Source organism: Leopardus geoffroyi, chromosome C1 (genome assembly GCF_018350155.1).
Source record: "Leopardus geoffroyi isolate Oge1 chromosome C1, O.geoffroyi_Oge1_pat1.0, whole genome shotgun sequence".
Classification (NCBI taxonomy): Eukaryota; Metazoa; Chordata; class Mammalia; order Carnivora; family Felidae; genus Leopardus; species Leopardus geoffroyi.
Window position 1 is genome coordinate 96,671,257 of NC_059328.1, and position 26,937 is coordinate 96,698,193.

At 44.1% G+C, this 26,937-nt stretch overlaps 1 long non-coding RNA gene across 1 annotated transcript in view; it reads left to right on the forward strand.

The window, feature by feature from the left end:
- LOC123598471 overlaps positions 1-26,564 on the forward strand; it is a 56,111-nt gene extending 29,547 nt beyond the window's left edge. Inside the window, exon 5 of the long non-coding RNA XR_006712617.1 lies at positions 26,385-26,564. This is a non-coding gene — a long non-coding RNA (uncharacterized LOC123598471). The remainder of the gene's footprint in view (positions 1-26,384) is intronic.
- Positions 26,565-26,937: the final 373 nt, after the last annotated feature.

Here is a 26,937-nt window from a genome sequence, read left to right on the forward strand (position 1 = left end):
CACAGAGTAGGCTAGGGAGTTCATAGGAGAAGTGAGGGATGGCTCCATGTTCGTGTTTTAAGCGCCCGCACATAGAAGAAGATTCTTTGCTGAAACATGGAACGCAGGTGCCCCAAACCAAGATGGAAAATACCAAAGAAGCCAGTTTGGTGGCGGTAAGGATGGGAGTTGGATGTTGGACACATTGCATTTGAGGTGGGACCCCAAGGGGATGGCCAGTGGATAGAAATGCCATGAGAAGGAATGCTTTATTCTTCCCAAAGGACTTTCTGCCTACCATGTCCAGTTGTGCCTCCCCGGCACCTACAAGAGTGCCTAGCACACACGAACTGCTTGATGACTATTTGGGCAATGGGTGCGTCACTCAGTTGTGGGGTGGCCCCATGGAAGGCCTCGACTGTGGCCCCACCCCCACCTCCGACCAGAACCAGCTCCACTGCACGTTAATAAACCGCACCTGTCACTTGGTAGGTGCTCAATAGATATTTATATATTTATTATATGTTAAATTATTTATATTTTTAACAATTATTATTTATATTTTAATAAATTAATGATTTACATTAAATATATAAATATATAATTTATCATATATTAATGATAAACAGTAAACGTATTGTTACTAACATTAATATACACTAGATATTATATTAATAATAAGTATCCTATATAAATAGATGATATACCAAAGATTTCCAGGGGAATCAGGGAATAATCATGACATTGCCAACCAGAGAGTGGAAACAAATGTCTCTTCACTCCTGCCTCCTCTTTCCTTTTCCCTGCGAGAACCCTGACCTCTCCCATGAACTGGGCTTCTCATCGTTGGCCCTGAGCCTGGGTGTCCCAGGGAGCAGGACAGAAGTCCAATGGCGCACCCAGCAGGGGCTCCTCCAGGTTTTTCTCCGCGGCACTCAGTTCATCCGGAGACCAGAGGTGCACTCGAGCCCAGGCAGCGTCCGGGCCAGAAATAAAGGTCTGGAAACCAAGGGAGTGAGTGAGGAGGCCGAGTGAGATGAGGGGCAGAGGTGCACAGTCTGTGAAGCCGAAGGAGAAGGGGAAAGAGAGGAGGCTGTGAAGACGGAAGGCTGGCGTGGCCAACCTCCCGGGCCATGTGCGTCTGCTCATCACTGCCGTCTCAGCTAGTACCGTAGTATCAGGAACAAAATTGGCAATAAATAGTTTCCGAATGCAGAAAGTTCCTGCAGTCCCCCGTCAAAATAGACCCCCTGCTCTAGTAAATTCAAAATAATTTCAGTTCCTAGAACATGCCACGTTCTTTTTGTACCTGTTTTCATCCACGCGTGCATTTATTTCCTCACCGGGCCCGGTTCCAAAGCCATTCTCACGTTTTTCTTGGGGCAGCGTACCACCTCCACGAACCCAAGGTATGTGGATGTGTTTTCAAGTCCCTGCGTGCCCCAGCCAGACTGAAAGCTCCTTGAGGTGGGGACTGAGTTTTGGCCTCTGTCTTGCCCTGAAGTCGCCAGCCTGACTCGAAGCTGATCCTGCCGGAGACATAACGGTTACAGGCCTGCACCAGCTCCTCAGACGTTCCCTTTCGTCCTAGGATCCTGATACATTTGCAGACCACTTACCAGCCAGGTGGGCGGCTACAGAAGAGACACCAGGGCACAGAGGCAAAGATCAGGAACAAAGGGCAAAGTAATGGCTCCATGCAAACCCTACAGGGAATTTAAAAGGATACAAGAAAAGGGTTCAGGGAAGACGGTCTAATGGTTATGCAACTGAGCCCAGGATTCCCATTTGGATGCTGCCTTTTAAAGGACTAACTTTACTATTGGCAACTTCCCAACAAATATAATTTCAAGGGCTTCACAGAGAAGAAGTTCCTTCCCTCCCCTGTCCCTATCCCTTCTCTCAGGTTTTGTAACCCATTGCCTCCAAAGACTTCACAGTTATAAATTCATTTCTTATGCATAAGGCTTTTTGGCTCCTGGAAAATATGACTATTTCTAGGAGGGATACAGTCTAGGCCTTATCTTCTGCTAGCTAGGGCAGCTTTACAAGAAGAAAAAAAGAGCAAGCCACTGGCAGGATGTTGAGAGAAGAGAAAAGATGGGGGCTGGAAGGGACAGAAGTCCCAAAGGGCAAAGATGGCCAGGAATTTGGGGATTTCAGAAAAGCCAATGTTCTGTCCATGATTCTGGGGGAGGCTGGCTGAGAGCTGCTGCCACGTTCTCTGGGGGCTTTTTGGCATTGACTTTGCCTGTTGGTCAGTCTACCATCGGTAAAGCCATGGATGTTTTACCCAGTCAGGAAGGACTGGGTCAGACAGCCCCAGGGGCCGTGGACAATTAGATGGACCCAGATGAAAGATGATCTTCTCAGAATGATGTTTTCAAGTGTATAAAATGAAATAAGATAACCAAGGGAACCAATTAGATCGAAACCAAACACCTGTCACTCCAGGGATGTAGGTCAAGCTCAAAGCTGCGCTCACCCTAGGCCATTGGGCAGATAGGAAAGTGCACAGGCTTTAGGATAAGGTGAAGTCAGACCTGGCCCTGCTCCTCACTCCTGTGTGGCCTCGGACGTTTATTGCACTCTCTGAACCATAGCTTGCCCACTTGTAAAGTGAGGATCATCATACTGAGCCCAGAGGGTGGCTAAGAGAATGTAACAAGCCTAATGCAGGCTCTGGGGTGCAATAAATGCTCAAAGACCGCTGTCCCCTCCGCCTTCCCTCTTGGCTCCAACTTCTTGTATTTCATTAGTCAGATTTTCCTAGAACATTTCTGAATCTGAACCATTCAGTACTGAAAATCCTCAAGGAGGGGTAAAATGTGTAATGAGGAATTTCTAGGGACATAAAAGTTATATCAGTTTTGTATGTTCATGTAACTATCAATCAGTTTTAGTGAAAAGCAGGCTTGCATGACTGAGCAGATACCCAGCTTTCTTCTGCTTCTCCAGATTGAATTTGATTAAGAGCAGAACAATGAGTCTGATTTTCCTCCTTGGACACTAAAGAAGACAAACTAGCCAAAAGGAAATTCTGCTGAAACTGTATTTAGTACTTGAGCTCCTGAGGCCTAAGTTGGAGTCTTCTGTGTGACCTTGAGAAGCCACGTCCATGCTCACAGCTGGATCCCTGCCCGATGTGGTCATAGCTGGGTCAGCAGCACGGGAGCCCCAAAGGCCAGTCGGGCCTGGTCACCAGAGTGGCCGAGCAGCACATGTAAAATTAGAGTGACCCCGGACTTTGATACCAGACACGTGCATGATGCTTGGGGACTCACTGCCACAACTGTTTGTTGTGTGCTGTCGCTGACATTGACCCGGTTCAAGTCAACAAATAGGCACTGAGAGCTCACTGTGTGCTGGGTAGTATTAGACACAGAGGGCAAAGAGGACTACCACATAGTCTCCACCCTACTGAGTCATTAAACGCGATCTAGATCAGGGATTCTTTTTTTTTTTTTTTTTTAAGTTTATTTATTTTGAGAGAGAATGCGTGCACGTGTGCTCACGCACAAATGCAGGGGAGGGGTGGAGAGAGAGAGGGAGAGAGAGAATCCCAAGCAGTCTTCACACTGTTAGCATGGAGCCTGACATGGCTCAATCTCACAAACTCATGAGATCGTGACCTGAGCCGAAATCAAGAGTTGGATGCTTAACTGACTGAGCCCCCCAGGCACCAACCCCTAGATCAAGGATTTTTAACCTTTTTGGTGTCTTTGGAAATCAGAGAAAGTATGGACCTCTTCTCAGAATGATGTTTTCAAGTGTATAAAATGAAATAAGTAACCAAGGGAACCAATTAGATCAAAATATATGGGGTCTCATGCACACATCAAGGAATGTATTGCTAATGTAGGGGGGCAAGAAGGTCATAATGGTGGTGGGTGTCTGGAAACTTTGTGGAGATGTTGAGGGCTTCCAAGGACAGAGGTAGGAGGAGAGCATTCCATGCAGAGGGAACGGCAGCGTGAGCAAACACTTGGAAACAAAGGAATGCAGATAGGTTAAGGAAACAATCAAGTGAGGCTGGGAAACACTGAACAACTTACGACTGGTTCCTCTCTCTGCCTCTTAGAGTCCTGGCCCATAGTGGACCACATTCGCAGTGAATTTACCTGTCCTTCTCTCAGTCCACTGGTAATGGGAAAGTGAGCCTTTAGCGACTATCACTCATCAGTTATCTGCTAAGGAAGTTCAGAAAAGCGAATGGCGCTAAGGACGGCAAGAAAGACCTGGGAGGAGGGTATCTCACAGCAGCTCCGTTTTGCTCCGGGACAGCCACGCTGGGAGCTCTGATGTGCAGAGATAGAGGCAGCTCACCATCGGTAGCTGACTGCTCCCCCAGATGAAGCTCATTCACCAGCTAGCCACCATTAACTCTGGTTGGAACAAGTTTCAGGAGGAACTGTCAGAAGGGAACGATTTAATTCATTGTTGATTTCATGATACATCAGCCCTGTGTTAATTATCTTATGTTCTAGGGGAGACCAGAGTCTATCCCCAGATGAGGCTTGTGCCTGGATTGGGGCCATCCCAGAAGCCAGGTGAGCCTGGAATGGCCATAGCCTGGGTGAGAGGGCGGGCCTGCCTGGGCTTATGGAGTTCCCTGGCACAAGTTAGGTCCTAAAGGCAGAAGTCAAGTTTGGTTCAGGCACAATGGCCTGAACAGCAGGAAAGAATGAATTTTTTTTAAAGTTTTTTATGTGTGTTTATTTCTGAGAGAGAGAGATGGAGCACGAGCAGAGGAGGAGCCGAGAGAGAGGGAGACACAGAATCCAAAGCAGGCTCCAGGCTCTGAGCTGTCAGCATGGAGCCCAACGTGGGGCTCAGAGTCGTGAACCAAGAGATCATGACCTGAGCCGAAGTCGGACGCTTAACCGACTGAGCCGCCCAGGTGCCCCAGGAAAGGGTGATTTTGAGGTCTGCCAACCGCCGGGCCTTACACATCAGGCTGATGGGCTGCAACAGATCATGTTTATGAAGCACGTCGGTGGCACCAGGCACTGTGATAAATACTTTCCTTGTGTTCTGTCATTAAGGCCACAATAGCATCAGGCATGTACAGGTGATACCCCCCTTTTCCAGGTAAGGAAACAGCCTTAGGGAGCTTATGTCAGTGCTCAGGGGCACACAGCTAGTAACTGGTAGAGCCAGCCCGGTGACTGGGCCTCTCTGCCAGTCTTCTGTGGACATTAGACATAAGCACTGACAAATAATGACACAAGGAACCAAAACACAAAATCTGAGTGTCATTGAAGTTAGCAGCTGCTGGTGGTCAGATTCTGTGGTGAGGGAAGCCAGGGTTCCAGTGGCCTTGGCTGAGACAAAAGATGCACCCTCCCCCCCCCCCCCCACTCCAAGCCTGGACACGCCCCACAGTGAGCTGAGCATAGGAAGGGGATGTGGATCCTCAGAGCAGCTGGAAGAATGCGTCTGTAGTCTGCGAACATTCGAGACACCTCCAGGACCACATAGGGAACTTAGATTGTTTACGTTCTCTTTTATAATAGAAGACATATATGCTGGAGAAAGTTCAGGGGCGTAGGGAAAAGGTCATGCATGGGTGCTTGAGTCCCATGGGTGTGATTTCCAGCAAATCTTTTAATTTCTCAGAGCCTGTTGTCTAACCTATAGAATGAGGATGATAATGCTGATTTCACCTCTTGGCTCTAAGGATTAGATCAGGTGACATGAATAAAGCAGTCCAAGAGAGGGCTTGACAAACTGTAGGTGCTCAATAAATACACATTTTTCTCTCTTTTCTCCTTCCGAAGAATTTCTAGAGGCGGTGTAGATTTTTGCAGCTTTATGTAAATTTATGTGAAGTGACATTCAATGAAATCGCTCATCTGTATGATCGCTTTAATGCTACCTGCAGCTTCAGTAGAATTGAAATTTAAATCATACATTTCATTTAATGGTACAACTTAGATGGTCGGGAGGGAAAAAAGGGGAAAAAAAAACACCCTGCATTAAGAAGAGAAGATCTTAGCGCTAAAAATAACTATTTGAGGGGTAAAAGAGCTTTTGTTCAATGGACTCTTGTCCTTACAAAAAGAAAGGCCAAATTTTAATCCAAAGATTTAAATTCAAATCAGGTTTTGAAAGAACACCTAACTTCAATGTGGGGTGTGCCCTTTCATTTTAAAATTCTTTTGTCTTATGAGTTTTTCTTACTATTTCTCATGTATCTTATTTTTTTTAGTTGGTCTTATTATGTGAGAATATTGAAGGTCAAGTGTAATGACTAATATTATAAAGCAGAACCATGGGACAATTCTGGAAAAGTTATTTTTGTCTTTAGATTCAAGTGTTTTTTAAAAAGATGCCAATTCGCATGTTTTTAAGTATTTTTTTTCAAACTGATAATGAATTTGATGTATTAAAAATACTAACTGAAAAAAATCAAAAGTATAGCTATAGAACTATAAAGAAGAAAGTAAAAATTATCCCAAGTCCTACTACTGTGATGGAAGGATAGATGACTAAATTTTATTGATTTATAAAAGCATTTTTCGGGGCGCCTGGGTGGCGCAGTCGGTTAAGCGTCCGACTTCAGCCAGGTCACGATCTCGCGGTCCGTGAGTTCGAGCCCCGCGTCGGGCTCTGGGCTGGTGGCTCAGAGCCTGGAGCCTGTTTCCGATTCTGTGTCTCCCTCTCTCTCTTCCCCTCCCCCGTTCATGCTCTGTCTCTCTCTGTCCCAAAAATAAATAAACGTTGAAAAAAAAAAATTAAAAAAATAAAAATAAAAATAAAAGCATTTTTCATATTGATATTAACCTTATGCGGGTCACATATATTTTCCTAGTTTGTCCTCTTATCATTCAACTTTTTAAGAGTACATTTCCTTTTCGTGAGGAGATTTAATTTTTATATTGCAAAATCTACCAGTACTTTCTAATCTTAATTTTTTAATGTCATAAAGTTCTTTCCACTCCCGAATTTAAAAGTGCTCACTTATTTTGTACTATTTTCACAGTTTCACTTTTTACGTGAACTTTTAAAATGATATTTCTGGATTTTATGTTGATATAAAAAATGAGGTTTGGAATTGGGCTTACTTTTTCCAAATGGCTAGCCAGTGTTTTTGATCACCATTTATTGAATAATCCATCTTTTCTCTATTGATTCAAAAAAGTGTGAATATTAGAAATGTACTTTATTTCCATATATACTTGCAACCATGTATGATTTTTATGCTGTTGATCTGTGTGTGATCAGACCCATCTAATCTCATTGCTTTAATGACTGGGACCTTTTAAATATCTGGTTAAGTCAGTCTTGTGTACTATTTTTGAAAAAATATATAAAACCAATGTCTTCTATGAACAAGGCACTTTATAAAACAATGTCTTTTAAAATGTTCTATATAGAAACGAAGAGCATGAAGGAAGGGATGGGAGACGGAGAATGGAAAGGGAGTTAAGAAAAAGGTAGGGAGAAGAGAGAAGAAAAAGAACAGAGAGGGGGAAAAAGATTTGTTTTTCTGTGATTAAAGCCATGAGTGTCGAAAGGGCTGCCTTTATCGATTCTGTACCAGAATTATCAACTGAAACTGGCTTAATGTAAAATCAAAACAAGGGAAGAAAGACAAATATCCTTTGAGTTGCAACATTATTGTGGAAGAATTGGCACCGTTTCTCCCTGAAAAAAATTGTCCCCTCTGAAAATAAAGGAGGTAAGTTCTATGCAAGAGTGGCAGGGGGGTGGAAAAAAAAAAAGATTATACCACAAGAGAGAGTCATTTGGGAGGTCAGTCTCTTCCCAGGAGCCGCATGCCTGAGCATTTCTGGACCGATTCCAGTTTCAATTACTCCTTGGCCAGCCTTGAGGGTTTGGACAGAAAAATCATTCTGCAGTCAACTGGCATGTGGAGCCTCACTGCACCGCAGGGCACACGTGTAGAGCCTCACCCGCAGCAGGACACCACAGAGACCCAAGTTTGCCTAAGTCCTGGAGCTAATTGTGTGTGGCCGGGAGCCCAGGGGTATGGGAACGTCAGCTAAGAGATGCCCATAGTTCTGTCAGCGTGGCCAAACGGAACCGAACCCCATGTCAGGTCACTCCCTGAACACTGGTTTATCTTCCAGAGTGATGAAGGCTGATCTTTCCTTTCTAACTTATCTCCTTCTAGCTCAAAACTGTGAAAACTGGATGCATTTCCCCACTCTGTGAAATGGAGACTTTGGGGGATAGGTTGGACACAGTTCAGCCTCTGGTTGGGGACATGGTCACGATTTTCTGGCAGTTATTAGGGGAAGCTGTACTTTGATGGGAAGAACTCTGTGATTTGGACTCAGAAGACCCGGGTTTGAGGCTCAGCTCCACCATTGGATAGCTGTGACAGTGGACAAGTCATGAATCATTTCTGTTTCTTTACCAGAGAAAAGGCATTATAGAACCTGTTCTGGGGCGCCTGGGTGGCTCAGTCGGTTAAGCATCTGACTCTTGATTTTGGCTCAGGTCATGATCTCACAGTAGTGAGATTGAGCCCCGCATCTGGCTCCATGCTGAGTGTGGAGCCTGCTGGAGATTCTCTCTCTCCCCACTCTGCTCCTCTACCACTCACACACGCATGTGCACATGCTCTCTCTTTCTCTCAAAAAATTAAAAAAAATAAAATAAAAAAGGAACCTGTTCCACCTACTTCACATGCCAGAGAGAGAACCATTCATTCAACTAGTTTATACTGAGTGCTAATTGTGTGCCAAGCACAGTGGTAGACCCTGGGGGCGGGGGAAGGGGTGCAACCACTAAATGAGATAGGCAGGGTCTCCATCCTGTTGGAGATTATAGTGAAACAGGAAAGATATGTTAAATGAGTGAGCAGAGGTGAATGGGAGAGTAATGACTATGGAAAGTACATTCCACAATGTACTAAGAAAGTGCTAGAAACTATAGAGCTTTGCATAAATGAAAAGTGTCATGGAGCGCCTGGGTGGCTCAGTCAGTTGAACATCCAACTTCAGCTCAGGTCATGAGCTCGTGGTCTGTGAGTTCGAGCCCCATGTCCGGCTCTGTGCTGACAGCTCGGAGCCTGGAGCCTGCTTCCGATTCTGTGTCTCCCTCTCTCTCTGCCCCTCCCCCGCTTGCACTCTGTCTCTTAAAAATAAACATTAAAACAAATTTTTTTTAAAAGAAACGTGTGCGGGTGGTAAAAAAGTCTGGAAAAATACACAGCACACTGTTAATTAACAATGATCTATGAAGTGGGATAACAAAGGTCCTCCACTTTCTAAGTTACACATTTATATATTATTTAACCATTTTACAACTAGCCTATATTTGTGCTCATAAAAAATAGAGGCATTAAAAGTTGGGGAAAAATGAATAGTGTTCAAATGTGCTCAAGAATGTGGAAATAATGATTTTGGACTTGAGCTTTCGTGCTTCAATTTTTTTTTGTTGTTGTGGTGAGTCAAGGAAGGTAGAGAAGGAAGTATGTTAGCAGCCACCAGGAGCAGACGGCCCCATAGCTTCAGATCTGCTGGTCTGGAGCAGCACACAAGTGTTCCCCTGGGCAGCGAGGGTGGTCCCATGGATCAGATGACGTGTCCTCTGAGGGCCTCATGGCATTTTCCTGTGGTAGTCCTGAACCAAGACCGGCCAGGTCTGACACCACAGGACTAACAGTGAGCTAATTACAACCAGTAGAGGGGCTGGAAAGGATTGTAGGGGCAAAACACAAATCCAATGGCCATTTCCCCTGGAGAACTGGCATGAACTCAGAGGGCTGGACACAGAGCCTTCTTCCTATTCATTCAGCGTCTTTTCTTCACGGGTAGCAAAGTTCTGCAAGGTCGCCGTGAACAATGCAGGACTCCTTACACCCTGTGTTCCCAGTCAGTGCACGCTGTCCCGTGGTCAGCCTCTGTCAAAGACATGGAGTTCACAAGCCACAGCTCTTTGTTGCAAAACGAGCGAGCCTGGGCTTACCCCTCCTTCGTTTTCTTTTTCTGGCTCTGAATAGGTCTGTGCGTACATAGCAGATGGCTTTCTGACGAGGCTCGAATTCATCCCGTCTTTGGGGAAAAAACTACAGCAAGAAGGACTGTTATTCCAATCTGATAAGGCTTTCTATTTCCAGCTAGAAAAATGAGTGTCTGTAAGTAGAAGGGGGAAAAAAAAATAATGGGAAAGTGTAAGGAACAAAAGCAGTCCATACTTTACTTGAGAGATGGATTTGGGGAGTTTTCAATTATGTAAATCCTCTGCCTCCACACCCCTGATCTCCTTGTGGCTCAGAAGCCACTGGGAAGGCAGTTCCAAACAGTCAGATATACACCTAAAATATACAACTTCAGGACTGTGTTTACCTCTGAGGAAGGCTGCAGGGGGTCAGAACTGGGAAGGCTTCAACAGTTTCTATAACTTTTTTCCCTTAAATTTTTTTTTCTTTAAAAAATTGCATCGGGGCGCCTGGGTGGCTCAGTGGGGTTAAGTGTTAGATTTCGGCTCAGGTCATGATCTCACCGTTCCCTAGTTCAAGCCCCACGTTGGGCTCTGTATGACAGCTCAGAGCCTGGAGCCTGCTTTGGATTCTGTGTCTCCTTGTCTCTCTGCCCCTCCCTAGCTCACTCTCTGTCTCTCTGTCTCTCCCTCTCTCAAAAATAAATAAACATTAAAAAAAAAAAAAAAGGGTGCCTGGGTGGCTCAGTCAGTTAAGTGACCAACTTCAGCTCAGGTCATGATCTCCCAGTTCATGAGTTCGAGCCCCGTATCAGGCTCTGTGCTGACAGCTCAGAGCTCAGAACTTGGAGCCTGCTTTGGATTCTGTGTCTCCCTCTCTCTTTTCCCCTCCTCCACTCATGCTCCGTCTCTCTTTGTCTCTCAAAAATAAGTGTTAAAAAAAGTTAAAAAAATTTTTTTTAATTAAAAAAAAAAAAAAAAGGAGGACTATGGAACCAGTCTGCTGGGGTTAGGATACCAGCTCTTTCCTTTACAAGTTAGTAACCTTAGCAAGTTACTTAACTATTCTGTGCCTCGGTTTTCCCATCTTCAAAATGGGGATAATAATAGCAGATATCTTATGAGGTGGTAGGGAAGATTAAATGAGTTCATTCATTCATTCATTCATTCATTCAACAAGTATTTATTGAGAGCCCACCATGTGCCAGGTACTGTTCTAGGTGCTGGAGTATCTATTAATGATCAGAGCACTTGAAAATCTATGTCCTCAGGGGCCATATATTCCAGAGAATAATAAGAAACAAATAATGAAAAATATAGTATGTGAGGAATGAACGCTAAGGAGAAAAAAAGCAAAATAGATCGTAATGGTCAGCATTGACATTTTTAGATACAGTAGCTGAAGAGGGTCTCACTGAGAAGGGAGCATCTGAGTAAAGCTCAAAGTTGGAGATTACCACCAAGTCTCAGAAGAACACCTGGCACTTGATAAATGTTAGCTGTTGTTTTTATTATCTGTATTTGAAATATATCTCACTTGTTATGTTAATAATAAAACTCTCTAAATCACCAAGAGGAAGGATATATGGGCATATAAAAATGACTGGAGTAAATACCAGAACCTTCACAGCATTTTGGAAATGCTTTGTCGTATTAAGAAACCTTACTACCAGGTGATACTGACCCACAAAGGGGGGAAAAAATCAGCCCCAAACCAAATGACTCAAAGGTAATTTATATTTTAAAGAGAGACATAAAAAGAATCCAGTCATCTTCCTTCAAAATTGGGAACAGAAAACTATTGAATATTTAGGACTAGAAATGGACCGCCATTCAACACACAGAACAAAATTGTAAATGGGAGAAGAATTCCATATTATAACCTGGTAGAGAAGAGGGAAAGAATGGTAGAAAAGCTAATGAGGGGGAAAAATGAAAAGGACAATGAAATAGGTATAGAGAGTGAGCAGCAGATATGGACAAGCTGACACATATCCAAAAATAGGCAGAGGAAGAAGATACAAAATGACAGACTCACAAAAAGAGCAAGAAAAAGGCATAGAGCGAATTTCGTGGAGTCTAACCTCTACCTTTTTGTTTCTGGTGATGCTATCATTAAAAATTAAAATTAGTGCTGTGTTTCTGTGACTTCACATATTAATGGGCACAGTATTGGTGGTGCCTTTTTTTAAGGGAAGGATAAATGGAATTAAGGGCACAGGAGCCCCTGTCCCTGAGGAAGACTCTCAAGCTTGTTGGGCTTTAAATTATGCTAGAATGTCCTTGGGGACTCCATGTGTGTCTGAAATTAGGAGACGGTGAGCCCAACAGGGACTGTGCTCCACCCATGGGCCTCCTCCCCCGAACCCAAAATATGCTCAGGTCAACAGACAATAAAAAGTGGAGAAGCTCGAGCGGATCACCCTGCGAAGTTTCAGCAAGGGAGGTTTTATCTATACACAGCACTCGCCCCATTTTTAAGCAAGCTCTCTCTTTTTCCTGAGAGGAGACCACCAAAATCACAGGCACGTTTAGTCATGCGATTGCCTTAGAGATAGTAAAATACAGACTGTTACCGCCAAGGCCCAGATATCCATCCCACCAACAAGTAGAAGAGCAGCGAGAACGTCACGACAGAAACCGGAAAGCAAAAGATCTGCATTCTGATGAAGCGTCTTATACAGAAGAGCCAAAATGGAAATTCAGGCTAGATGAAAAATGCAAAACATTGTTGGAAGAGAGCCCTGTGCAGTGTTTCAGGAGGACATTCTGACCCTGGTTAGGTGAGCTCAGAGCAAGAAGCCAGTTCCCTGAGGCCCAGAGAAGCTGTGTGGAGGGATTAGCAGCCAAACAGGAGTAAAGTCAAACAGAATTGAGGCCCACTCTTCAAGGAGAGACGATGCAGGAGACAGTGGAGCACCAAGAGAGGTGGCAGGCTCTGGGGGCAGAGAAGGGAAGAGCTCCAGAAAGTTCTAGTGGAATAGAAAATGGACAACTGTCCCAGGCACCTGGGTCGCTCAGGCGGTTGAGCGTCTGACTTCGGCTCAGGTCATGGTCTTGCAGTTCGTGAGTTTGGGCCCCACATCGGGCTCCCTGCTCTCAGCCTGTCAGCATGGAGCCCGCTTTGGATCCTCTTTCCCCCTCTCTCTGCCCCTCCCCGACTTGCACTCTCTCAAAAATAAATAAATACTTTTTTTTTTTTTTTTTTTTTTTTTTTTTAAAAAGGACAACCATCCACTATGAGGGATTCTTAGGGCCAACAGGTCCACATTTTGCATTTTATCTTAATAAATAACACAGGCCAAAAGGTACCTGTAAGGTAAGGTTAAGCAAATTATAGCACATCCATATGCAAGAGCTATTATGTGATCATTAAAAATATAAAATATTTCGGGGCGCCTGGGTGGCGCAGTCGGTTAAGCGTCCGACTTCAGCCAGGTCACGATCTCGCGGTCCGTGAGTTCGAGCCCCGCGTCAGGCTCTGGGCTGATGGCTCAGAGCCCGGAGCCTGTTTCCGATTCTGTGTCTCCCTCTCTCTCTGCCCCTCCCCCGTTCATGCTCTGTCTCTCTCTGTCCCAAAAATAAATAAACGTTAAAAAAAAAAAAAGAAAAAAAAAAAAAAAAAGAAAAAAGAAAAAAAATATATAAAATATTTCAGGGGCGCCTGGGTGGCTCAGTTGGGTAAGCGACTGACTTCGGCTCAGGTCATGATCTCACAGTCCGTGAGTTCAAACCCCGCGTCGGTCTCTGTGCTGATAGCTCAGAGCCTGGAGCCTGCTTCAGATTCTGTGTCTCCCTCTCTCTCTGACCCTCCCTCGTTCATGCTCTCTCTCTGTCTCAAAAATAAATAAACATTAAAAAAAATATATATATAAAATATTTCAAACAGTATATGGGCACTCGTAGTTAAAGATACAAGTTGAATGTATACATTTACATCTACTCCCTTGGGAAACTCTGTAAGATTACATTAAAGGATCAAAAAGGCAAAAGCTGGGAAAGGAGAGATCACAGCACATAAGAGATGTCATGCCATTTTAGAAGCTTGAAGACGAACAGATGAGCATTCCTGACTGGACATACCAAAAACATGACCACTAAGGGCCTGGGGGCAGGAGCCAGAGGGGAGCTAGAAGCAAGCCAATTGGGTCCTCAGAACCCCAGAAAGGCTCGGGAAGGTGGAGCTTGGTATGGGTGAAGCTGAAAAAAGTAGAGTGGTTGAGAGATTATAAAAATGATCTCGGGGGGCGCCTGGGTGGCGCAGTCGGTTAGGCGTCCGACTTCAGCCAGGTCACGATCTCGCGGTCTGGGAGTTCGAGCCCCGCGTCAGGCTCTGGGCTGATGGCTCAGAGCCTGGAGCCTGTTTCCGATTCTGTGTCTCCCTCTCTCTCTGCCCCTCCCCCGTTCATGCTCTGTCTCTCTCTGTCCCAAAAATAAATAAACGTTGAAAAAAAAAAATTTAAAAAAATGATCTCGGGGCACCTGGGTGGCTCAGTAGGTTGAGTGTCCGACTCTTGATTTCAGCTCAGGTCATGATCCCAGGGTCATGGGTTTGAGCTCCGAGTCAGGCTCTGCATTGAGTGTGGAGCCTGCTTAAGATGTTTTTTCTCTCTCTCTCTGTCCTTCTCCCCTGCTTGTGTGTGCTCTCTCTCTAAAATAAATCTAAAAATTAAAAATTATCTAGATAACTTATCTAGATAATTTAATTATTAACTAATTAATTAAATGTCTAGATAATCATCTAATTAATTTAATTATCTAGATAATTAAAAAATTATCAAGATAACCTTTTCCCAGCCATGGGTCTGTTCCTTTCCTCTCCTCCCGCCCCACGGAAGCCCAGAGGGTCCCTGCTGGGAGGGGCTAAGTGGCATCCACACTGCGGACAAGGCTCACCAGGCACAGCCAAAGGCAGGAATAGTTTTTGAGTTTTCCCTTTTTCACTATTCTACAAATTATCTACAATGAACTACTTGTAATCACTACACTACTTATAATCAGGAAAAAAATATTTTAAAATGGTAGAAGCAGCAAAGTAAAATGAAATTTTAACAGTGCTGAAGGGACCAAAGTTAAAAGTCCCCTCTTGCCCACCCTACTTCCACAGGGACAACCCTGATTTATAGTTGTTTTGTATATCCTTACAGAAGAAAAAGTTTTAAAAAATAAAATGAAAGCAAAACAGAAAAAAACAAGGCGGGATGAAGATCAGGAGATTTCAGTTTTGTTAAAACCTCAGGGAAAGGAGCAGAGATTAAGGCTTCCCTCCGAGATTCCAAGAGATTCTAGAGCATGAAGGAAAGGAAGTGGTGGGGGGAGGAGAGAGGAAATGAATCTGTCTTATATTCAGAGTTGTTGGCCAAGGTATGGGGGCCTAAGGTCTCTTAATTTAACAGTGTTATTCCATCATTAAAAAAATTTTTTTTTTAACATTTATTCATTTTTGAGAGACAGCACGAGTGGGGAAGGACAGAGAGAGAGACACAGAATCCAAAGCAGGCTCCAGGCTCTGAGTTGTCAGCACAGAGCCAGATGCAGGGCTCAAACTCATCACGAGATCACGACCTGAGCTGAAGTCTGACACTTAACTGAGCCACCCAGGCATCCCAGGGTTGTTCCATCATTAAAGAAACAACCTGTGGCACAAGAATAAATAAGGAATAAGCTCATCTCTTCCCTGTGATTCCCTGTGATTTGCCCATAAGGCTCTGACTTTCTGGGATTTTTAATAAAAACTCTGAATGTTTCAGCAGAACCATTTTTTGTTGTTAACAAATTGTCTGCACAAGTGGTGAAATACCATAGCAGAGAGGTAGACAGAGAAGATCCTAGTACAGAGATGTTTTGCAAATTTTAAATTTATGGTGGGAAAGATTTGCTCTGTGTCTCTCCTTCTAATGATTAGATTTGGGGGTTGTACTCTGCCCGTATTCTGCCTCCACAGTAAAATCACAGATCTTCCTGGGGCACCTGGGTGGCTCAGTCGGTTAAACATCTGACTCAAGTCAAGATCTCAGGGTCGTGAGTTCAAGCCCCGCACTGGGCTCCACACACACAAAAATCATGGCTCTTTTTGCCTTATGCAAATACACAGATTTGCTTTTCTGTGCCCCTGCTGGCTGTCTGCACAGGGTATCTTGCCAAGGTGAAGAATCTTGATTACATTAAGGATTTCCAAGGTCTTTTATGCACTTAAGGAAATATACCACATATGAAGTGAAGGTTTGATAGGTCTTCTAAGTAGGTTAGCCAGGCTCTTTCTTAAATCAAATTAGCAAATTCAAAATGCCTTAATGTGCCAAGGGATTCCCTAGGCCTTCTGTACTTGAATCATGACATTTTGTTAAAAGGAACTATGGAACGGACGTAGAAAAAAAATCCTATTATATGGTGAGCTGCACTTTAGAAGATCGTTTTTCTTATAATGTTCCTGGGAAGTGTTTCTAATATACTCAAGAACCTTGAGAGATTATAGAAGGGAGAGAATTTGAGACTTACCCGAAATATTGTTAATGACTTTGCTCTTGAACGTAAAACAAATGCAGCCGGGGGATGTGGGGGCCTGTTAAACACGTTTTTGTCTTACCAGAAGCCAGCAGATCCACTCACAGAAAATCTGTGGCAGACAATCACTGAGGTTGCTCCCTGGCATGTTTGGTGGGTTTTGCCTCAGAATTTCTGAGTTGATAAGGCTTATTTCCACCTGACACGCTGTATTTAAAGCTCTTTTCTTTACAATGTGTTGCACTTACACATGCTTCGGCAGTTCCACACGCCCCCACGTGAGCTTGTTAAGGAGTGAGCGAGAATCTTCGATATGAGAGCATGGTGGCAGTGAGCACAGCAAACCCCCCCCCCCCCGCCCCCGGCTCCTCTGGGCCCCAGAAGGGCACCTGCAGAGCCACACTTCATTTTGAGAGAAAGGGTGCCCTGCACAGCTCGCCCCTCCGCTTACATGAGAGGCCTCCTTCCTTCCACTCCAAACATTTCTTTTTTTACTTCCTTTTCCCCCAGTTTAATGGAATGCCCACCCCACCTCTTTTTGTGGTCCTTAAGAGAAGGTCACTTTTTGTAAAATAATCCAAGTGTAGAAAGGAGAGAAGAAACTCTTTGGTCTAATAAAGTGTGAGAGAATCAGAATGAGGTTAAATTTAGCAGGAGAAAAGTCTGCTGGTCTCTTCAGTACTCCGTTCTGAGGCCAGACCTCTGCACGGGCTTCTATCCTGCCTTCCTCCAGCTTCAGGATCTGAAGCTCCTTTTCGTGCCTCCTCCCCATCCAGCTGCGGGAGTAAGATTTGCTGCAGTGACTAATCACTGGGGCTGGAACCTGGGTCAGGGTGGGAGGCAGAGACTAAATATGTATAAGGGATTCGGTGGAGAGAAATGAGAGCAGGTAGGAATTGGGGGTGTTGTCAGGGGGATAGCTATGAGCGAGGGATGACCTGTGGGACCTGCCCAGCATCTAGCTGATTAAATATTCCCCAGGATTCTCTGCCTATGCTCATGTGGCTAAAAGTTAGACCTTTTATTACTTTTGTCTGGACTGTATGCCCTCCTCCCTCTTTCCATGATAAGGGGTATAGTGATGGTATAACATAAGTAATACAAATTATAGCAAAATCAGAAAATGTAAGTAAGCAAATAATAATAATTACATATTTTGAAAACCCAGCACCCTGTAAAATCTAGAATTTAAGATTTTGGTGTGCAGACTACCAGATACGTTCCTAAGCAAATGGGTACAGAATCAGCCTAGAGCCCAACGAATCCATATTGGACCTGGGTGGGAGCTGGCAGAGAGTTCCAGGGGGGCAGCTCACCAAGAAAAAAAATGGAACTAATGGTGTCCTGATATATGTGAGCGCCTTGAGGGGGATTTCACAGCCCTGACAGAGTTTGGGAAGCATTGGTACCAAGTGAATAACAAATCAAAGCAAATGAGATATGAGGCGATCTTTAAATCTAGAGGGAAAAAATGTCACACAAGAAAGGAAATGCAAACGGAAAAGGAAAGGACATGTACACTATGTGGCTCAGCTGTGGACTGTATTTAGGCTTTATAATATAAACACTACGTACTGGTTTCAAAAAATGTTTCTTTTACAATAATTATAGATGCACAAGAAGTTGCAAAGATCATGCAGAGAGGTCCCACCAGTAACCTTCACCCAGTTTTCTGCACCCAGTTTCACGCAGTGGTTATGTTTACACCACCATGCTACAGTATCAGTCAGGAAACTGACATTGATATAATGTGTGTGTATTTCTTTGCCATTTAATCACATGTGCAGATTCATGTGACCACCACTGCTGCCCAGGTACACAAAACCATCGCCTCACAGAGCTAGAACAAACAACCCTAAAATTTGTAGGAACCACAAAAGACCCCAAATATCCAAAAAAATCCTGAAAGAGAAAAACAAAACTGGAGGCATTCTGATTCTGGATTTCAAGCTATTATTACAAAGCTGTAATCATTAAGGCTATATGGTCCTGGCACAAAAACAGACACATGGTTCAATGGAACAGAATAGAAAACCCAGAAATGGACCCACAACTATATGGTTAACTAATCTTCAACAAAGCAGGAAAGAGTCTCCATGGAAAAAAGACACTCTCTTCAACAAATGGTGTTGGGAAAACTGGACCCCTTTCTTACACCACACTCAAAAATAAATTCAAAATGGGTGAGAGACCTAACTGTGAGACAGGAAACCAACAAAATCCTAAAGCAGAACACAGCAGCAAACTCTTTGACATCAGCCAGAGCAACTTCTTACTAGACACTTCACAAAGGCAAGAGAAACAAAAGCAAACATGAACTACTGGGACTTCATCAAAATAAAAAGCTTCTACCCAGTGAAGGAAACAATCAATAAAACTAAAAGGCAGCCTATGGAATGGGAGGATATATATGATGAAGGATTAGCATCCAAAATCTGTAAAGTGCTGGGGCGCCTGGGTGGCGCAGTCAGTTAAGCGTCCGACTTCAGCCAGGTCACGATCTCGCGGTCCATGAGTTCGAGCCCCGTGTCGGGCTCTGGGCTGATGGCTCAGAGCCTGGAGCCTGTTTCCGATTCTGTGTCTCCCTCTCTCTCTGCCCCTCCCCCGTTAATGCTCTGTCTCTCTCTGTCCCAAAAATAAATAAACGTTGAAAAAAAAAAAAAAACAAAATCTGTAAAGAGCTTATAAACTCAATACCCAAAAAACAATAACCCAATTAAGAAATGAACAGACGACGTGAATAGACACTTTTCCAAAGAAAGCATCCAGAGGGCCAACAGACACATGAAAGGATGCTCAACATCACTCATTAGGGAAATACGAATCAAAACCACAATGAGATACCACCTCACACCTGTCAGAATGGCTAAAGTTAACAACACAAGAAACAACAGGTGTTGGTGAGGATGTAGAGAAAGGGGAACCCTCTTGAACTCTTGGTGGGAGTACAAACTGTGCAGCTACTCTGGAAAAGAGTATGGAGGTTCTTCAAGAAACTAAAAATAGAACTACCCTACCATCCAGCAACTGCACTATTAGGTATTTACCCAAAGGATACAAAAATACAGATCTGAAGGGGTGTATGCAACCCAGTGTTTATAGCAGCATTATCAACGGTAACAAAACTACGGAGAGAGCCCAAATGTCCACTGACTGATGAATGGATAAAGATGTGGTTATATACACAACAGACTATTACTCAGCCATCAAAAAGAATGGAATCTTGCCCTTTGCAACTGTGGATGGAGCTAGAATATATCGTACTAAGCAGAATTAGCCAGAGAAAGACAAATATCATATTATTTCACTCACGTGGAATTTCATTCAGATGAACATATGAGAAAAGTGGGGGAGAGAAGAGAGGGAAACAAACCACAAGAGACTCTTAACAATAGAGAACAAATGGAGAGAAGTAGGTGGGAGATGTGCTAGACGGATGATGGGTATTAAGGAGGGCATTTGTTGTGATGAGCACTGGGTGTTGTATGTAAGTGATGAATCACTGCTTTCTGCTCCTGAAACCAATATTGCACTATGTTAACCAACTAAAATTTGAAAATTTTTAAATGTTTTTATTTATTTTTGAGAGAGAGACAGAGAGACAAAGTGCCAACTGGGGAAGGCAGAGAGAGAGAGGGAGACACAGAATCCAAAGCAGGCTCCAGGCTCTGAGATGTCAGTACAGAGCCCAACACAGGGCTTGAACTCATGAACTATAAAATCATGACCTGAGGGGCGCCTGGGTGGTGCAGTCGGTTAAGCATCCGACTTCAGCCAGGTCACGATCTCGCGGTCCGTGAGTTCGAGCCCCGCGTCGGGCTCTGGGCTGATGGCTCAGAGCCTGGAGCCTGTTTCCGATTCTGTGTCTCCCTCTCTCTCTGCCCCTCCCCCGTTCATGCTCTGTCTCTCTCTGTCCCAAAAATAAATAAACGTTGAAAAAAAAAATTTATAAAAAAAAAAAAAATCATGACCTGAGCCAAAGTTGGCCACTTAACCAACTGAGCCACCCAGGTGCCCCCAACTAAAATTTAAATTAAAAAAAAAAATAGGAAAAAAAAGAAAACCGTCACCCTAAATTGTCCTTCATGTTGCTCCTTTATAGCTGTGCACCTGCCTACTGCCACTCTAATGTTACCCTGGCAATTCCGAATCTGTTCTCTCTATATATAATTTTATGATTTCAAGAATATTACAGAAACAGAATCCCACAGTATGTGGCCCTTTCAGATGGGCTTTTTTTTCCACACTCAGCATAACTCCCTCAACTGAGATCCATTTAAGTTGTGTGTATCATTAGTTTTTCCTTTTTATTGTTGACTAATATTTCAACTAACTATTGTTGTAAACAAAAGTCGTGATTGTAAACAAAAGTGCCTGGCCAGCCAGGACCAGAGTCTGGTAGTAACTATAATAATGATAAATAGCTGAGAATTATTATTTTCCAGACATGTCAGATAAAGTGTTATAGTATCCAATATCTATAAAGAACTTACCAAACTCAACACCTGAAAAACAAATAATCCAGTGAAGAAACGGGCAGAAGACATGAATAGACACTTTTACAAAGAAGACATCCAGACGGCCAACAGGCACATGAAAAGATGCTCAACGTCACTCATCGTCAGGGAAATTCAAATCAAAACCACACTGAGATACCACCTCACACCAGTCAGAGTGGATAAAATTAACAACTCAGGAAACAACAGACGCTGGTGAGGATGTGGAGAAACAGGAACCTTTTTGCACTGTTGGTGGGAATGCAAACTGGTGCAGCTTCTCTGGAAAACAGTGTGGAGGTTCCTCAAAAAATAAAAACAGAACTACGCTATGACCCAACAATAGCACTACTAGGAATTTATCCAAAGGATACAGGAGTGCTGATTCATAGGGGCACATGTACCCTAATGTTTATAGCAGCACTTTCAACAATAGCCAAATTATGGAAAGAGCCTAAATGCCCATCAGCTGGCGAATGGATAAAGAAGATGTGGTTTATATATACAATGGAATACTACTTGGCAATGAGAAAGAATGAAATCCTGCCATTTGCAAAACGTGGATGGAACTGGAGGGTGTTATGCTAAGTGAAATAAGTCAATCAGAGAAAGACAGATATCACATGTTTTCATTCGTATGTGGAACTTGAGAAACTTAACAGAAGACCATGGGGGAAGGAAGGGGGAAAAATAGTTTCAAGCAAAGAGGGAGGCGAACCATAAGAGACTCTTAAATACAGAGGACAAACTGAGGGTTGATGGTGGGGGGACAGGGGAGAGGGGAAAATGGGAGATGGGCATTGAGGAGGGCACGTGTTGGGATGAGCCCTGGGTGTTGTCTGTAAGTGATGAACCACGGGAATCTACGCCCAAAACCAAGAGCACACTGTATACACTGTATGTTAGCTAACTTGACAATAAATTATATTAAAACAAAGTTATTATCTGCCAGATACCGCGCTCAGTGCTTCACCTGCATTATCTCACGTAGTCGGTCATGACAACAACACTTTGATTCTCTCATTTTACAGACAAGGAAATGGAGGCTGAGGGAGGTTAAGTAGCTTTCTCAGGGCCAAGCAGCTAATCATTTGGCTTGGACCCCAAGTGCAAGCTCTTGACACAAGCATATACTGAGGAAACAGCATTTTATTCCTAGGCCTCAAAAGGAGCCGAGCCACGGGCTGTGCCCCTCGCAAATGTGATCACCCTTCAGGCCCCAGCAGCTACCCTAGCTCTCTCCTGAATGCACGGACGCTTTCTAAAAACCCAGAAATTCAACTTCTGGCTTAAGTCCCTAAAATTAGATTTACCTTTACAACAGAAGTAGATTGACTTACAAATGGCTTCTTAGTTTTATAACTTCGACCAAAGACTCCAGGATCCTCCACTAAGTGGAGACCATTAAGCGGATGTAAGTGGCAGCAGAAAGATTTAATAAGCACAGAAATACAGAAATCAAACCCAGAGCCAGTTTCGAGACGAATGCCTTTAGGTCCTAAATGGGCCTGAGTGGTTTTTACAAAGCCTATAAAATTCTTCTTGTTATAAATGAGCAGCCAACTGTTCTGACAATAGGGCTAAATTAATTCACGGAATTGCCAAAGCTAGAGGAAGAGTAAGTATGTTCCTAACAGGAGTTTCCGAAGAAAGGGCATCTAAGCCTGGGGATCTTGCTGAAAGGGTACTATCTAATCCTTTCTGCCTTCTAGGGCTTTTCCCTGGGAGAGGCGGGGCTGCCCAGGACTGAGGATGACCCCAGCACTTGCCTTGCTCTGATTCTGCCACCGGTTCTTGGGGTCTCTGGCCAGCCCTGTCTAAAGAGCAGATTGCTGGTGACTGTCGTAGCCTCAGGAAGAAGCACCAGGCAGAGGGATGGCTGTCTTTCTTGTGAACAACTGACTCTATTAGTGGCTGAGATAAGCCTATGGCAATGACCTGGGATAAAAAGCCAAACCTGCTCAGCCTCCTCGTGCTGTGTTCTCTGGGTGCTGGTTGGGCAATCTGCATCCTAACCATGAAAATAAGGACAGCAGGTCACATCCGTGAAATGCTTGCCAATCAGGAACTTTATGTGTATTATTCCTTTCACCTTTACAACAATTCCATGAGTTGGTCAAGGTGATCATTCTCATTTTGTAAGTGGAAAACCAGTTCAGAGAGATGAGATGGCCCATGGTCACTCAGCTAGCCGCAGTGGTGCTGGGTGAACCAAGGGGGCTGAATTTCTTATATGAGCTGTGCCTAAGAGTCACCTCATAGCTGATGCGGGAAGTTGCAGCTGAGTGAAACTTCTGAGTGTTACAGCTAGTAAAGGAAGGAAGAATGAGAGAGAAATGGTACCACCACTGTGCAGCTCCTTACTGAATTAATGGAACCAACATTAGGCAATGAAAATCAGTGGTTTCTGACATCATAAAAAGAATCAGGTGTGGCTGGGTGGCTCAGGTGGTTAAGCATCTGACTTTTTTTTTTTTTAATGTTTATTTATTTTTGAGACAGAGAGAGACAGAGCATGAACGGGGGAGGGTCGGAGAGAGAGAGGGAGACACAGAATCTGAAACAGGCTCCAGGTTCTGAGCTGTCAGCACAGAGCCCGACGCGGAGCTTGAACTCACGAACCGCGAGATCATGACCTGAGCCGAAGTCGGACACTTAACCGACTGAGCCACCCAGGCGCCCCACCATCTGACTTTTGATATCGGCTCAGGTCATGATCTCATGGTTCGTGGGATCAAACCCCACGTTGGGCTCTGCACTGACAGTGTGGAACCTGCTTGGGATTCTCGCTCTCTCCCTCTCTTTGCTCCTCCCCTGCTTGTTCACGTGCATGCTCATTCTCTCTCTCTCAAAATAAATAAACTTTAAAGAAAAATAAATTTAAAAAAAAAATCAAAAGACTCAGCCATATACTATGTACCTCCAACACCACCTATGAAATGTTGCCAACACGTAGAACTTGAATCTGATTAATCCTCTACATCTAATTGCCAATTTATAGGAAATAAAAGGGGCAGCAATATGTTGAAGACTCTATGGGATGTAATCAGCCAAATCCAGATTGTGGAAAATTCTATTGGATAAACTAGCTTCTTTAACAGAAAATTTTTAAGAAAAGAAGGGAAAGACTCGGAGGGAGACTATAAATTAAAAGACACTTCAGACACAATAGCAATGCTCGAACCTCATTTGGATGTCCATTCAAACAAACAGTAGGGGAAAAAAAACGACTAATGGACGATTGGGTAAATGTGAACACTAGGTATTTGGCGCTATTGAGGAGTGATTGTTGATTTTGGGAGAGTGTGTCTGATAGAATTGAGGTTATGATTTTCAAAAGATGCACTCAGAAACACTTGATGTGATGACTTGGGTTTACTTCAAAATAATCTGCAGGAAAGGAAAGTGGGTGGGGTCTAGGAAAAATGGGAAAGACCGCAAGCCGATCGTGGTTGAGAACATGATCATGAAGGCATGAGGCTTCACTGCACTCTTTTTTCTTTTATACATGTTCAAAGTTTTCTATAATAAGAGTTAAAAAAAAAAATAGGTGAAGAGATACAACCTTCTAGTTAAAAAATAAATAAGTAGGGCACCTGTGTGTCTCAGCCGGTTGAGCATTGGTCTCAGATCAGGTCATGATCTCCTGGTTCACGAGTTCGAGCTCCAGGTCAGGCTCTGTGCTGACAGCTCAGAGCCTGGAGCCTGCTCCTGTCTCTCCCTCTCTGTCTCTGTCAAAAATAAATAAAACATTAAAAAAATAAGTTATGGGGGCGCCTGGGTGGCGCAGTCGGTTAAGCGTCCGACTTCAGCCAGGTCGCGATCTCGCGGTCCGTGAGTTCGAGCCCCGCGTCAGGCTCTGGGCTGATGGCTCAGAGCCTGGAGCCTGTTTCCGATTCTGTGTCTCCCTCTCTCTCTGCCCCTCCCCCGTTCATGCTCTGTCTCTCTCTGTCCCAAAAATAAATAAACGTTGAAAAAAAAAATAATAATTAAAAAAAAAAAATAAGTTATGGAGATGAAAAGTACAGCACAGGGAATATAGTCAATACTATTGTAACAACATTGGATGGTGACAGATGTTGACTACACATATCATTAGGAGTACTGGGAAAGATGCAGAATTGTCAAATCACTAAGTTGGTCACCTGAGACTAATATAACATTGTATATTATAATAATAAATACAATAAAATAAATAATATTTATTATACTAACCACAGTCAATCATAGTATCAATAAATAATTAATAAAATAAATAATAATACATTTTTTAAAAATTAAAAAAAATTGCCCAAAAAGGGTAACCATGAATGAAAGAAGATGAGATAGCATGAGGGGAAGTGTAATGTCCCAGGATTCAAGGGAAGATTTGCTTAGGAAGTGGTCAGGAAGAGGGAGTGGTCATGAGGGTCAGATGCCGCTTCTGGTCAGGTAGCTGAGTCCTGAGGATGATGCCAGGTGTCCCGGGGAAGGAGTCCATATGCTGCCCTCACTTGGGGGTGAGTTTCCTCCCACCCAGGACAGTGTCCCGGGGTGTGGGTTGCCCTAGCCTCCTCATTTCCTGGCCTCATCCTTGTTTATCCCAGAATACTTAGCGCTGTTAAGGCCAGAGTCCCTGAAGTATGTGGGTTACACAGCCCCTCTCTCCAACTGATGCCCTGCCAGAGTTCAAATTTAAAAGATCTATTGACACGGCGTTCAAGGGGAAATTAGTGAAGCCACCATGAACAATGCAACTTTAGTTTCCAGAATCTAGCCCAAAGATTATGGACTTGTTCATTATGATCTTGTGAAGCCCTCCTATCTGTTTCAGGAGGACTACCTCAATCATTTCTTAGGTTTGGGTCATGATTCTGTTTTGTTATCTGAAGGAAGGACATTTCCTGGTGAAAATGTTAACCGCTTGGGATACATTTTTGCCAACTCGAGTTGTCTTTTCTTTTTTTTTTTAAATTTTTTTTTCAACGTTTATTTTATTTATTTTTGGGACAGAGAGAGACAGAGCATGAACGGGGGAGGGGCAGAGAGAGAGGGAGACACAGAATCAGAAACAGGCTCCAGGCTCTGAGCCATCAGCCCAGAGCCCGACGCGGGGCTCGAACTCCCGGACCGCGAGATCGTGACCTGGCTGAAGTCGGAGGCTTAACCGACTGCGCCACCCAGGCGCCCCTCGAGTTGTCTTTTCTTAAATAGTCTCCCACCGCCCCCATTCTCTGCCCCTCTCTGTGTCATCTTTGTGTCCCTCACTCCGCACCCCCTTCTCTTTATCCTTCCCCTTTTATCCCTCTCCCTCAATTTTCTGCAGTGGGCAGAGAATATGGTGTCTGGAAGTTTCTGGTTTTCAGATGCAGACCTGAGTAACTGGGCCCCAGATACCTAGCAATGTGGTGTGCTGTTGTTCTTACCTTTCCTGACTGTCCATCTGGTTGCCCCTTTTTGCTTATCATATTCTCCAGCCCTCTGATCCGATCCATTCTCTTGCATTCCCAGTGACAAGCCTGGCTTCCTGGCCTCTGACTCTCTGTTCCAGCAAGACATCCTTGAAACACTGGCCATCATGTGGGTGGACAGCGGCACCCCCTGCCTCTCCCCGGTCTGTGAAGCCAGGACAACTGCAGAGAAATCCCTGGAGGTCAGTGTTTTTCAGTAATGTGTGATGTGCAAGGAGGATGTGTGTCCACTGTTTTCTGATTTTAGATCAACTGCCTTATGGTGTAAGAACAGAGTTCAGAGAACCTCCAGTGGGCCTCACTAACCTCTGTGGTGGGGCCTCGCTAACCTCTGTGGAGGTAACGAGGCATCATTGAGCCACATGCTCCAGAGTCTCCAAGAATGGATTAGAGAATGAGCGGGGGCCTCTCTGGTTTGGCTATTTCTGTAACTGTCTGCCTCTGGTTTGCTTTTCTTCCCCAGGGGGCTCTCGTGGGAGCACCCATCTGGCTGTGCCTCCTGACACGGGCTGTTGTAGGGCCTCACGGGGATGCTCACCTCCCTCCCCAGCCCCCGTGTGGAACTCATGCATACTCACGTGCTACACGCGTGT